Source organism: Lithobates pipiens, unplaced genomic scaffold (assembly GCF_037356315.1).
Source record: "Lithobates pipiens isolate NorthernLeopardFrog02 unplaced genomic scaffold, aLitPip1_a1.2 Scaffold_25, whole genome shotgun sequence".
Taxonomy (NCBI): Eukaryota; Metazoa; Chordata; class Amphibia; order Anura; family Ranidae; genus Lithobates; species Lithobates pipiens.
In genome coordinates, this window is record NW_027507787.1 from 88982282 (window position 1) to 88996610 (window position 14329).

The following is a 14329-nucleotide window of genomic DNA, read 5'->3' on the forward strand; positions in this document are numbered from 1 at the left end:
GATGCTCTCATAAACTGGAAATTGTTTGCATAACTACAGACAATGGAAACAACATAGTAAAGGCCATATCCATAAATCACTGGACATGACTGCAGTGTTTTGGCCATAGGCTTCATCTTGCAATAGAGAATGCAATGAAGGACCCACGAATTGAGTGTGCTATGGGTTTGTGCAAAAAGCGTGTCGGGTGTTTCAGCTACAGTTGGAGGAGGAAGAGGGAGCTTTCTGCGGCACAAAAATAACTCTGTTTACCAGACCACAAGCTCAAGACAGAGTGTCCAACAAGGTGGGGATCTAGGCAGGCTATGGTAAGAAGGATACTTGAGCAGCAAGCTGCCATCACCCATGTCCTCTCTTCTGACCACAAGGCTAGACACCTCTTGCCAACATAGCAAGACCTAGAGGTCCTGGAGGCTGTGGACAAGATTCTCACCCCACTGGCAGACTTCATAGATGCTCTTTCAGGTGACCAGTATGTCAGCATCTCTTCTGTGAAACCTGCTCTCCACCTATTGCAGTCTTTTCTGTTTTGGCTGTTAAGGAAGAGGACTCTGATCTTATTCGGACCATGAAATCAAAGATCATGGGGTATCCGGAGGAAAAATTTACCCCAGGTTTAAGATGACTTACGTCAATGAGGATAACCAAACTGCTGTCTGGAGCAGACTTAAAAATGAAATGTCAAAGCTAGCAGTTAAGGAAAGTCTCCCTACAACAGCTACTACCAATAGCAGTCCTGCAAAGAAGACTTGAAAGCCCATGGGTAGATTTTTTAAAGCAGCACAAAGAAATGAAGGGCCACCACCAGACCCAGCCTCACACACACAGCAACAACAATCCATCACCTTGGACTCGGAGCTAAAGACTTACCTGTTCTTAGGCAGCAATGACAGTGAAGATGAGCAGTATCCTGCATTGGCCAGAAAATACCTTTGCATTCCTGCAACCAGTTCCCCCTCTGAAAGGGTTTTTTAGCACAGGGGTCAACATTGTCTCTTGTCGCTGTTCTGCACTGAAGCCACAAAATGTTGATAGGCTCGTATTTCTAGCTAAGAATCTTTAAATCGGGTTCTCTGACATAATACCTGAATGTTTTTTTGAATGTAATGGTAATTTCTTTATTTCACATTACATTGTTCTTCATTACATTTCTTTCAATTTGACTGAAGTGAAGAGTATTATGGCTTATGTTATTGCCATCTTGTTTGTTCAGAGGTTGTAAATCTTTAAAATAAAAAAGTTTTTGAGAATCGTGATCTTTATTCTATAAGCAAATACAATTTTGATTCTCATTTTTCCCAGAATCGTGCAGCTCTACTATCTGGTGTTAATTTGGATAAAGTCCATTAATTTCAAAATAAAATACTTTGAAAGACTTTTGAATGTTCTTTTGTATAAATTTTCCTAAGACTTTCCTTAATAATTTTTGTTTAAAATTCTATCAATGTCCAGCTTTACTCACTGTATACAGTATATTACTTTCGCTTTGTGATTTTTTTTTTCTGTATATCATGAAACTCTAATAAAAACTTTATGGAAAAAAAGACATAAACATGAATGAACAAAAAACATAGGCACTGAAAATTATAGTTTAAGGTATATGCAAGCAGATAAATGCTGTACAAAAGCAAAGAAAACAGAGATGTGGGTCACATAGGTGTTTCGGATGGTGGTGGTAGCATCAATAAAATAAACTCCTATGATGGAGTCATCATTTTGTTGGTATTCTAGTATGGAATTTTATGAGAGGTTTTGTTGTCGAGGCTAAAAAAAGAAAAACAGGACTTTCCAGTGTTTTGAAGGTTACTCTAAAGGGTAAAGCAACCAGGAGCAAGTGGTTACAAAGCTAGTGTTGTTATTACAGTGGAAGAATTCAAGGAAGGGTTAGTATAAAAAATGTTTTTGTTTAATTAGTTTATTACAGGCAAAAACATTTTTTTTAAAGCATGCTACATATTGTATATTCACTTTGGTGGAGGTTTAAGCAGCCTATAAATCAGTTGTTTTTTTTTCTTGCTCAACCAGTAGGTTGAATGGAAAAAAACTGACTAGATTTCCCCATCCACAAATTTGAGATGGATGGAGGAATCCTCCTGCTGAGCTATTGTATTCTGATGGCCGGGGGACCTCCCTGTTGCTAGAACACACTGATCAGCACCGCCAGCTTTGGCAGCTGGTGCTTATTGAGTAGACATGTGCAATTAGTTTTGGTCTGAATGTAAATTCAGACACATTTTTGGCTATTCAGAGATATGGATGTATCCGAGTCTCTGAATGAAATAGTTAAAAAAAAAAAATTTTATTTGTTTTCTAAGAAACTACAAGTTTTTGAAACAATTTGAATATGGATTAGTCAAAGGGCCGGGAAGCCGGCGACCATGTCCTTAACAACCAATGACTCGTCAGTTGTCAGCAGGCTTCTCTGCTGAGAGATGAAATGTAAACAAAAGAATGCTAGCATTAGAAAATTCAGGAAAAAAAAAGTGGATTTCCCCTCAGTCCATACCAGACCGTTTGGGCCCCCCCAAAATCCATACCAGACCCTTATCCGAGCATGCTGACATTCTAAGGAAAATCTATATGAAAATGCTCAGTACATTCAAAAATCATTAGAAAATAGTTTGGAAGGTCAGCTTCAAGTCCGCAGAGAGATAATCCAGCCATGCATAAGGCTAAAGGCTTCCTGTCCATGGTTATTTGGTCAGCATATACAGCAAAATGAAAAGGATTCCCGCAAGGGGTAGAAATCATAGTCTTAAAGCAAACGTTTATCAACACAAATATAAACCTCACGGCTACTAAATAGACCACACAGGGTCTACTCCAGTCCTGCATGTTCCCTCACAGCTCGCTTGCTTGTCTCCTTTCTCTGCACCAACCCTTATTAACCCAGGGAAGACCAATTATACCCCAGGTGTGGAGAACAGTGTGGCCAGTGCTTAACCCCTAGCGTCCTGCTACAGACTTATGAAACTTAACATTCTGTGTGGCAGATACACTCCATCTACCACTGACAGGGGCTGTCTGTCACAATAGTTAAAAATGTTGTTTGCTTTTTTGGACTTAATGGACTTTACCTAACAAAAAACACATATACCTTTAGAAAAATTGTCATCCTGCTCCTTCGAAATTTCTCATCACTGCTGTCAAAAATGACTGGTGCTTTGACCCCACTAATGATTAGACAAGAAATGAATATTCTTACAATGAAAAATGTCCAATGAGATTTTACAAGTGTACACCCTTTAATGTGGGGGGTAGGGTTAAAGGAATATTAATGTGAGGGTTACTAGAAGGATTAATACTAAGGTACAAGGGTGCTTGATGTTAGGGTTACATGGAGGTTTACTCATATAGCCATAAAACTTATACATTGGGACAAAAAACGTTTTAGGCTTGCAATAAAATATAATATATATATATATATATATATATATATATATATATATCTTTTTTTTCACAATATGTGTATTCTTCTGGAAGCCATAACATCTACTCTGATTAGGCATAACACTATGACCACTGACAGGTAAAGTGAATAACATTAATTAACTCGTTACAGTAAAGTGGGTGGGATATTTTTGGCGGCAAGTGAATATGTTGTCCCTGAAGGTGATGTGTTGAAAGCAGTAAAAATGGACAAGCGTAAGCATTTAAGTGACTTTGACAAGAGCCAAATTGTAATGGATAGACTACTGGGTCAGAGCAAAACTGCAGCTCTTGAGGGATGTTCCCAGTCTGTAGTAGTCATGACCGACCAAAAGAGGTCCAAGGAAGAAAAACCAAGGCTCATTGATGCAAATGGGGAGTAAAAGGTGGCCTGTGTAGTCCAATCCAATAGTCGTCTTTGGCCTATGGGTTCCAAGTAGGGATGAGCCGAACACCCCCCTGTTCGGTTCGCACCAGAACCTGCGAACAGACCTAAACTTCGTGTGAACTTTAGAACCCTATTAAAGTCTATGGAACTCGAATGTTCACAATCTAAAGTGTTAATTTTAAAGGGTAATATGCAGGTTACTGTCCTAAAAAGTGTTTGGGGACCCGGGTCCTGCCCCAGGGGACATGGATCAATGCAAAAAAAAGTTTTAAAAACGGCCGTTTTTCAGGAGCAGTGATTTTAATAATGATTAAAGTGAAACAATAAAAGTGTAATATTCCTTTAAATTTCGTAGCTGGGGGGTATCTATAGTATGCAGGTGAAGGGGCGCATGTTTCTGCTGCTTAGAACTGTCCCTGCACAAAGTGTCATTTGTGCAGGAAAAAAAGTCTTTTAAAATCACTTGCGGCTATTGTCGGGTCCCGTAATACAGAGAACACTCAATGAGTGTTCTCTGCATTAGCCGACAATTCATTCATTCATTGATAAAAAAAAAAAAAAAAAAAAAAAGCGTGGGGGTTCCCCTAAATTCAATTACCAGGCCCTTCAGGTCTGACATGGATATTAAGGGGAACCCCGTGTCAAATTTTAAAAAAAATTGACGTGGGGGTCCCCCTAAATATCCATAACCAGACCCTTCAGGTCTGATATGGATATTAAGGGGAACCCCGCATCAAATTAAAAAAAAATTGACGTGGGGGTCCCCCTAAAAATCCATATCAGACCCTTTATCCGAGCACGCAACCTGGCAGGCCGCAGGAAAAGAGGGGGGGACGAGAGAGCGGCCCCCCCTCCCTCCTGAACCGTACCAGGCCACATACCCTCAACATTGGGAGGATGCTTTGGGGGTCTGTGACCCCTCAAAGCACCTTGTCCCCATGTTGATGAAGACAAGGGCCTCATCCTCACAACCCTGGCCGTTGGTTGTGAGGGTCTGCGGGCGGGGGGCTTATCAGAATCTGGAAGCCCCCTTTAACAAGGGGACCCCCAGATCCCGCCCCCCCCCCCTGTTTGAAATGGTAAGGGGGTACAAAAGTACCCCTACCATTTCACAAAGAAAGTGTCAAAATGGTTAAATAAGACAAACACACTTTTGAAAAATTCCTTTATTAAAAATAAAAAAAATAAAAAAAAGATTCCAGCGGTGCTAATCCACTCTTGCATCAAAAATTGTACTTAAACGCCCCTGTTAAACAGGGGCAGAAAAATTGGGCCTTAGGCACTGGTGCCATCACACTGCAACCTCTGCCATACACTCTAGTTTTATTGCAGGAATTAGCCCTGCTGCAAAGCATTGCATCAAAAATTGTACTTAAACGCCCCTGTTAAACAGGGGCAGAAAAATTGGGCCTTAGGCACTGGTGCCATCACACTGCAACCTCTGCCATACACTCTAGTTTTATTGCAGGAATTAGCCCTGCTGCAAAGCATTGCATCAAAAATTGTACTTAAACGCCCCTGTTAAACAGGGGCAGAAAAATTGGGCCTTAGGCACTGGTGCCATCACACTGCAACCTCTGCCATACACTCTAGTTTTATTGCAGGAATTAGCCCTGCTGCAAAGCATTGCATCAAAAATTGTACTTAAACGCCCCTGTTAAACAGGGGCAGAAAAATTGGGCCTTAGGCACTGGTGCCATCACACTGCAACCTCTGCCATACACTCTAGTTTTATTGCAGGAATTAGCCCTGCTGCAAAGCATTGCATCAAAAATTGTACTTAAACGCCCCTGTTAAACAGGGGCAGAAAAATTGGGCCTTAGGCACTGGTGCCATCACACTGCAACCTCTGCCATACACTCTAGTTTTATTGCAGGAATTAGCCCTGCTGCAAAGCATTGCATCAAAAATTGTACTTAAACGCCCCTGTTAAACAGGGGCAGAAAAATTGGGCCTTAGGCACTGGTGCCATCACACTGCAACCTCTGCCATACACTCTAGTTTTATTGCAGGAATTAGCCCTGCTGCAAAGCATTGCATCAAAAATTGTACTTAAACGCCCCTGTTAAACAGGGGCAGAAAAATTGGGCCTTAGGCACTGGTGCCATCACACTGCAACCTCTGCCATACACTCTAGTTTTATTGCAGGAATTAGCCCTGCTGCAAAGCATTGCATCAAAAATTGTACTTAAACGCCCCTGTTAAACAGGGGCAGAAAAATTGGGCTGCTGGCATCACCCAGAACCAAAAATGTTCTTCCAACATATCAGCGGAGGAGGAAGAGGATAGACAATCAACATAACAGGACAGTCACTCAGCATCAGCATAGGCAGTCTTGAAGGGATGTGGTATTTCAAAAAAAATTATTCGGTTACATCAGCTTCAGGTGCTTGGTAGCTGTGGGTGATCCAAGACTGATTCATCTTGATGAAGGTCAGTCGATCAACTGATTCGGTGGACAGGCGCACCCTGTGATCGGTAACGAAGCCACCAGCAGCACTGAAGGTGCGTTCCGAAAGAACGCTGGATGCAGGACAGGCCAGTAGCTCAATTGCATACTGTGCAAGCTCTGGCCAGTGATCCATCCTCAAGACCCAGTAAGCCAGAGGATTTTCGGTGGGAAAGGTCTCCAAGTCTGACCTTGCCCCTAGGTATTCCTGCACCATGTAAATTAGACGCTGGCGATGGGTGCTGGAACCAATCATACCTTGGGGCTGCGGACTAAAAAATTGTCTGAAAGCATCAGTCAGACGGCCACCTTCTCCACCGCTCCTTCTGACTGATGCCTCAGCAACACGTTGTCCAGGACCAGGAGTTTGTGACCTCCCAGTCTCTGGGAACGCGTTGCACAGAGCTTTCTGCAAGGCCTCCCGGAGATGTCTCATCCTCTGCTCCCTCTGCGATGGCAAGATAAGGTCGGCAACCTTACCCTTGTACCGTGGATCAAGGAGAGTGGCCAGCCAGTAATGGTCCCTCTCCTTGATCCGAAGAATACGAGGATCCTTCCGCAGGCTTTGCAGGATCAGGGAGGCCATGCAGCGTAGGTTAGCTGAGGCATTCGGTCCGGAGTCCTCTGGGTCACTAAGGACAACATGATCCGCAGCTACCTCCTCCCAGCCACGTACAAGTCCACGTGTTTCTTGGGACTGTAAATCATCCCTATAAGACTGCTGCTGCTGATGCTGAGTGCCAGCCTCCACCTCCATGCTGACACAATCATCCTCCTCCTCCTCTTCCTCCTCCTCACCCTCTTCCTGTGTGATGGGTGGCACAGCAGGAACACTGTCTGGATAAAGGGGGCCTTGAGAGGCAAGGAAGTCCTCCCCTTCCTGCCTCTGTTCTGCCTCAAGTGCCCTGTCCATTATTCCACGCAGCGTATGCTCCAAGAGGTGGACAAGAGGTATAGTGTCACTGATGCATGCACTGTCACTGCTCACCATCCTTGTGGCCTCCTCAAACGGTGACAGGACAGTGCATGCATCCCTGATCATGCCCCACTGGCGTGGTGAGAAAAAACCAAGCTCCCCTGACCCTGTCCTGGTGCCGTAGTCGCACAGGTACTCATTGATGGCCCTCTGCTGCGTGTGCAGCCGCTGCAGCATGGCCAATGTTGAGTTCCATCTGGTGGGCATGTCACATATAAGGCGGTTCTTGGGCAGGTTCAACTCCTTTTGGAGCTCAGCCAGCCGAGCACAGGCATTAAATGATCGGCGGAAATGCACACAGACTCTCCTGGCCTGTTTCAGGACATCCTGTAAGCCGGGGTACCTGCCCAAGAACCGCTGCACCACCAGGTTAAGGACGTGAGCTACACAGGGCACATGGGTCAGTTGTCCCTGTCGGAGGGCGGAGAGGAGGTTGGTGCCATTGTCGCAAACCACCATTCCTGGCTTAAGCTGGCGTGGCGTCAACCACCTCTCGGCCTGCCCCTGCAGAGCTGACAAAACATCCGCCCCAGTGTGGCTCCTGTCCCCCAAACAAACCAGCGCAAGCACGGCATGGCATCGTTTTGCCTGCGTACTTGCGTAGCCCCTGCAACGCCTACGGAGCACCGCTGGTTCTGAGGACAGAGCACTGGAAGAGGCCATGGAGGAAGAAGAAGAGGAGGGGGTGGAGGAGAGAGGTGTGTCACAACCAATAGTAGCATTTTGGAGGCGTGGTGGCGGAACAACCTCCAACACTACTGCACCTTGTCCTGCATCCTTCCCAGCAGCCAGAAGAGTGACCCAATGGGCCGTGAAAGACAGGTAACGTCCCTGTCCATGCCTGCTGGACCATGAGTCAGCGGTAATATGCACCTTACCGCTGACCGCCCTGTCCAGCGAGGCAAGGACATTGCCTTCCACATGCCGGTAGAGAGCCGGAATCGCCTTCCGTGAGAAAAGTGGCGTTTGGGGACCTGCCACTGAGGAACCGCACATTGTACAAACTCACGGAAGGGGGCCGAGTCTACCAACTGAAAAGGCAGCAGTTGAAGTGCTAGCAATTTAGCCAAGCTAGCATTCAACCGCTGGGCATGTGGATGGCTGGGAGTAAATTTCTTCCGCCGGTCCAGCAGCTGGGGCAGGGACATTTGTCTGCTATAATCGGACGTGGATGTACCACTAGCAGAGTTCCCGGAAGCACTTGGCTGTGACACACCTAATTCTACACCTTCATTCCTCTCAGAGCAGGTTTCAGAGAGGACTGAAGGTCTAGTGGGGTTGGAGATGCCAGCTGATGAGGAGCAAGGAGAGGTCCGCTTTGTTCTTTGGTGTGGGTCCTTGAGGTATGCTTGCCAACGAGCTGCATGGCAGGTCAACATATGTCTGGTCAAGCATGTGGTGCCCAAGCGGCTGATGTTTTGGCCACGTGAGATACGCTTGAGACATATGTTGCAAATAGCAGCGGTGCGATCTGATGCACTCGTCTCAAAAAAGGCCCACACCAAAGAACTTTTAGAATAACGCGCAGAGGAAGCGCTCTGCGCAGAGGAAGCGCTCTGTGCAGGCGGAGCTCTGCGGTGTGATTCAGTCGGTGTGCTGCCCCTAAGCTGGCCCCCGGAGGGCATCCTGCCTCGTTGGACATGTGCCTCCTCCTCCTCCTCCTCCTCCTCCCAGGCACCCACGTGGAGTCAGTGCCCTCATCATCCCCTCCCTCTTCATCGCTGTAGCAAACCTGGCAGTATGCTGCAGCTTGTGGAACATGACTGCCAGATTGCTGTCCTTCTTGAGCATCCCCTCTCTCTGTGCTCACGCTACTGCCTTCCTCTAGCTGAGTGTCATCATCAGAGCCCACCAAACACTGGGCATCCTCCTGGAGCATGTACCCAACACTGTGCTCAAAGAGTTCAGGAGACTCCTCAGGAGGACGTGGTGGGTCTAGGGAAGGAGTCACTGATGATGACATTGAGAGGAAGGACGACGATGTGTTGGCAGCTGCTTTTCTACTACCCTGAGACTGGGTGAGAGAGGATGAGGAGGATGAAGAGGGCTTGGTCATCCACTCTACCAAGTTGTTGGCATGTTGCGGGTTCAACATGTCCAGCTGCAGAAAAGAAGGACAAGCATGTCCCATGGCCACGTGCTGATGACAATGCACCGCGTCCACGACCAGCACTGTTGTCTCTAGACACAGAGCCTGCTTGCCCTCTTTTATCAGCTCGCGCCTGTCTGCCTCTCCTTGCTGGCCTTCCAGACATGGTAATGGCCTGAAGGGAGTTGGGTAAAACAGTAGTTGGGTAGTTTATATTGTGCTGGAGGCACACAACACCCACTAACTCCTGCAGATGCCTTTTTTATAGAACAGCAGAGTTAAAGGGGTATATACAGATGTATACTGTGCTGTGCTGGAAGCACACACAACTTCCAATAACTCCCGCAGATGCCAATCGGGCCCAAATAGAGAACAGCTATGTAGGTGGATAATAGCGGTATGTACTGGGTACAGAGCACGCACACAGCACGCACTATCTCCTGAGTGACACTACTGACTGCAAGCTCTATTGTTAAAGATGGACCACTAGCTATATAGGTGAGGTGAATATCACGGTGTATACTGCGGTCAGGGCACGCAGACAATAACAAGAAAACAGCAGAGTTAAAGGGGTATATACAGATGTATACTGTGCTGTGCTGGAGGCACACACAACTTCCAATAACTCCCGCAGATGCCAATCGGGCCCAAATAGAGAACAGCTATGTAGGTGGATAATAGCGGTATGTACTGGGTACAGAGCACGCACACAGCACGCACTATCTCCTGAGTGACACTACTGACTGCAAGCTCTATTGTTAAAGATGGACCACTAGCTATATAGGTGAGGTGAATATCACGGTGTATACTGCGGTCAGGGCACGCAGAGAATAACAAGAAAACAGCAGAGTTAAAGGGGTATATACAGATGTATACTGTGCTGTGCTGGAAGCACACACAACTTCCAATAACTCCTGCAGATGCCAATCGGGCCCAAATAGAGAACAGCTATGTAGGTGGATAATAGCGGTATGTACTGGGTACAGAGCACGCACACAGCACGCACTATCTCCTGAGTGACACTACTGACTGCAAGCTCTATTGTTAAAGATGGACCACTAGCTATATAGGTGAGGTGAATATCACGGTGTATACTGCGGTCAGGGCACGCAGACAATAACCAGAAAACAGCAGAGTTAAAGGGGTATATACAGATGTATACTGTGCTGTGCTGGAAGCACACACAACTTCCAATAACTCCAGCAAATGACAATCGGGCTCAAATAGAGAACAGCTATGTAGGTGTATATAGTGGTATGTACTGGGTACAGAGCACGCAGACAGCACGCACTAACACTACTGACTGCAAGCTCTATTATTAAAGCTAGATCACTAGCTATATAGGTGAGGTGAATATAGTGGTGTATACTGCGGTCAGGGCACAGACAGTAACCACTACACAAGAGCAAAATAGTAAATCAGCCAAAAACGATTGGTGTGTAACTGTGTTGAAGGTACACAGAACACCCACTGCTTCAGATGCTAACAAACACTACACGAGGCCGCCTGAAAGGCAGCTTTATATAGTGTGGGGCGTGCACTACACAGCCTGAGCTATGATTGGCCACCATTGCTCTCCTCGTTACTGGCGCTGCAATTGGCCAAGCATGCGGGGTCACAGTGCATGCTTGGCCAATCGTGAGACAGCAATGCATTGCGCCATCGCAGTGCATTGTGGGCCACACGAATTTTGCCGCGAACGGCCCAAACGTTCGGAATTCGGCGAACGCACGAACGACCGATGTTCGAGTCGAACATGCGTTCGACTCGAACACGAAGCTCATCCCTAGTAGCCATGCTGACCAATGTCGATAGTCAGAAGCAACTAAAAATGTGAGAATCAGAACTGGACCACAAAGCAATGGAAAAAGATGGCCTAGTCTGATAAATTCAAGAATGGTTTGAGGAACACAACAATTTTGAGGTGTTGACTTGGCTTCCAAATTCTCCAGATCTCAGACCAATCAAGCATCTGTGGGATGTGCTGAAAAAACAAGTCTTAAAGGATCTGCTGCTGACTGCTTGGTGCCAGATACCAGTTTACCTTTAGGGGTCTAGTGTAGTCCATGCTTAGATGGATCATGGTGGGTGGTCATACTTGTATGGCTGATCAGAGTAAGAGGTTACCCTTACATCAAGTTCCATGATGTGATCAGGTTTAAGATACCAGTGAAGCTCAGGTCCCTACTTGTGGCAAGTTTCTAAAGGTGGCCTTACAGGTGGCAACTTTCAGGAACTTTCAACCTCTTTTAATCATCAGGGAATCGAAAATAGCTAAAATCATGCAATCTACCACTCAGGGGTTTAACTGACCACTTGAATTTGGTTTATTGAACTAGGCACTAAACCGACAGCTTCAAATCAAGGTTATTAAAAAACAATCCAAATGAGGAAACAATATGACAAGTTTTTTGAAAGCGGTTTTTCTCTTGTTAGGTTCCATTGGGGCAACTTTAATCCTATCTCCTTGAGGTCGAAATCACAATTTCATGCCTTCGACTGCTTTGTGATAAAAAAAATAAAAAATAAAAAAATTAATGAAAAGTATGACTTCTTGATTAAATTGCCCATGTATGGCCAGTTTAAGTCTGAAAGATATGGGACTTTATGGGTGCATAGCGACAAGAAATTGAATCAACAATATGTTAAAAAATATATACCGTATTTATCGGCGTATAACACACGCCGGCGTATAACACGCACCCCAAGTTTAGGAGGGAATTTTAAGGAAAAAAACTCTTAGGAGGGAAATTTAAGGAAAAAAAACTTACATTTAAATGCCCATCAATGCAGCCTTATCAGTGTCCATCTGAAGTCTTTTTAGTGTCATTTGCAGCCTTGTCATGCAGCCTGTCCATCATTGCAGCCTTGTCATGCAGCCTGTCCATCATTGCAGCCTTGTCATGCAGCCTGTCCATCATGCAGCCTGTCCATCATGCAGTTTGTCCGTCATTGCAGCCTTGTGCATCGTTGTCCCCTCAGCTTTTGTTTTTAAAAATGGCGCCGCCGAGATGTCCTTTGTATCTCGGCGGGGCCCAAAGTTCTCGGTGGCTTTAGGCCGCCTCGGCCGTACTCGGAGTCTTTCGGCCGCTCTCTGCCCTTCTCGGAGGCTTTCGGCCGCCTCGGCCGTACTCGGAGGCTTTCAACCACCGAGAAGGGCCGAAGGCGGCCGAAAGCTGCGAGAAGGGCCGAAAGCCTCTCAGAGCCCAAAAATCGCAAGGAAATCGCGGCAGATCGGCGTATAACTCGCACCCGTGATTTTCCCCTGATTTTTTTTTTTTTTTTTGACTTTTCAAAAGAGCTTTATTGAAACGTAATAAAAAATGTAACAAAAGGTCTCCCACGCAGGGGAGTCAAGAAAGTGAAGTTCACACAACAGAGGCACAACATAACTGACAAAAGCTCTATCTCTTGCATAGTAAGTCAGAGAGTGAACGGAACAATACCCGTCACCCGGCTCATATCAAATAGTTTCTCAGTAACAACATTAAACAGGGCACATCAGTCAACTTAAAGCAAGAATTGCCCCGAGCCCCCAACACCCCTTCCGGGATCATGCTGTGTCGGGGACGCAGAGCACTCCCAAGATATGATAAATTATAGTTAACAGGGGCCCTCTCTGAGCAGGGTCCACATTTGCAACCTCTGTTAGTTGGGACAATGTCAGATGAGGAAAAAAGGAGCAATGGGGAGGAGGGGTTAGGGAAAAAGGGAGAGAAAGGAGGGGGGAAGAAGAGAAGGAAGAAGATAGACAGGAAGAGAGAGGGGAGTAGAGGGGAGGCCTCAGGGAGGGCCCGGCTCGTCCGGGGGAATGCACCTAGGGGGGGGGGGGAGAAGAGAGCAGGCTTTAACCGAGTGTGATCCCTATATGACTTGCCCAGGGTTCCCATATTCTCTTGAACCGGTCTACTTTGTCAAGAATTACACTGGAAGTCTGTTCTTGGAACATGATCCAAGTAATCTTTCATTTAGTAGAGTGGAAGAAAACCCTAGGTGATTTCCAGGCCCGGGCAATGGATAATTTCGCTCCTATTAGGATGAATTGGACCAGAATTCGTGAAAATTTCTTCGCATGAGGGATATCCTGATTGAGAAGAGCAATCTTGGGGTCCTGGGGAATTCCAAGCCCCGTGACTTTACGGATAAGGTTAAAAACACTATTCCAATATCCTCTGATTCTGGGGCATTCCCAGAAAGTGTGTAATAGGGATCCTAAGTGGCCACATCCCCTAAAGCAAAGTGGGGAAGATTGGGGGAAAATTGACGCAAGTCGTTTCGGGACCAGATACCATCTGGAAATCACCTTGAGGCTGGCCTCCATTAAAGAGATGTTGATGATCCCCTTGAACCCTCTCATGAAGCTGCTATGCCAGGTATCCAGGTCCCAATTGAAATCCAGATCCCGCTCCCATTTCAGCATGTAACCTGCCTTAACCTGTGGATCTGCTAGAGCTGCATAGATCAGGGAGATACCACCTCTCATAACCACGGCTGATGTGCACCATTGTTCATAGGGGGTGACTGTCAGAGGGCCTAATGTGCGGGAGGGGAGTGAGTGTAGGAAGTGAAAGATTTGGCAAAAGCGAAATCTCTCGGTTAGGGGCATCTCTAGTTTAGAAATGCACTGGTCTAGCGTGAGGGGACCGTTGGAGTTGACGTAGTTCCCGATTCTAATGAGACCTTTGTTGAGCCACCATTGGAACGCTTTGATATCCAGTCCAGGTGGAAACTGAGGATTGTTAAAGATGTGTGCTAGAGGACGCCATGGGGAAGTCAGGGAGTTCATTGAGTGTACCGAATCGCAGAGGGCCATTGAATGAGACAGAGTGGGTGACATAATCGGAGGCCTGGACTTGGAGGGTCGCCAGATAAGAAAATCTATGGTGAAGTTGGGAATGGCTTGTCTTTCCATGTCCACCCAATCCGGCTTCCTACCGTTAGTGTAGATACAGGAGATCTGGCTCATCTGAGCAGCTTGGTAATACCACCAAAGATTAG

At 46.2% G+C, this 14329-nt stretch overlaps 1 protein-coding gene across 1 annotated transcript in view; it reads right to left on the reverse strand.

Annotated features, from left to right (window-relative positions):
- The window catches only part of LOC143929914 (membrane-spanning 4-domains subfamily A member 4D-like), a 68217-nt gene that overhangs the window by 18732 nt on the left and 35156 nt on the right, over positions 1 to 14329 (reverse strand). The gene's annotated exons all lie outside the window — the stretch shown is intronic.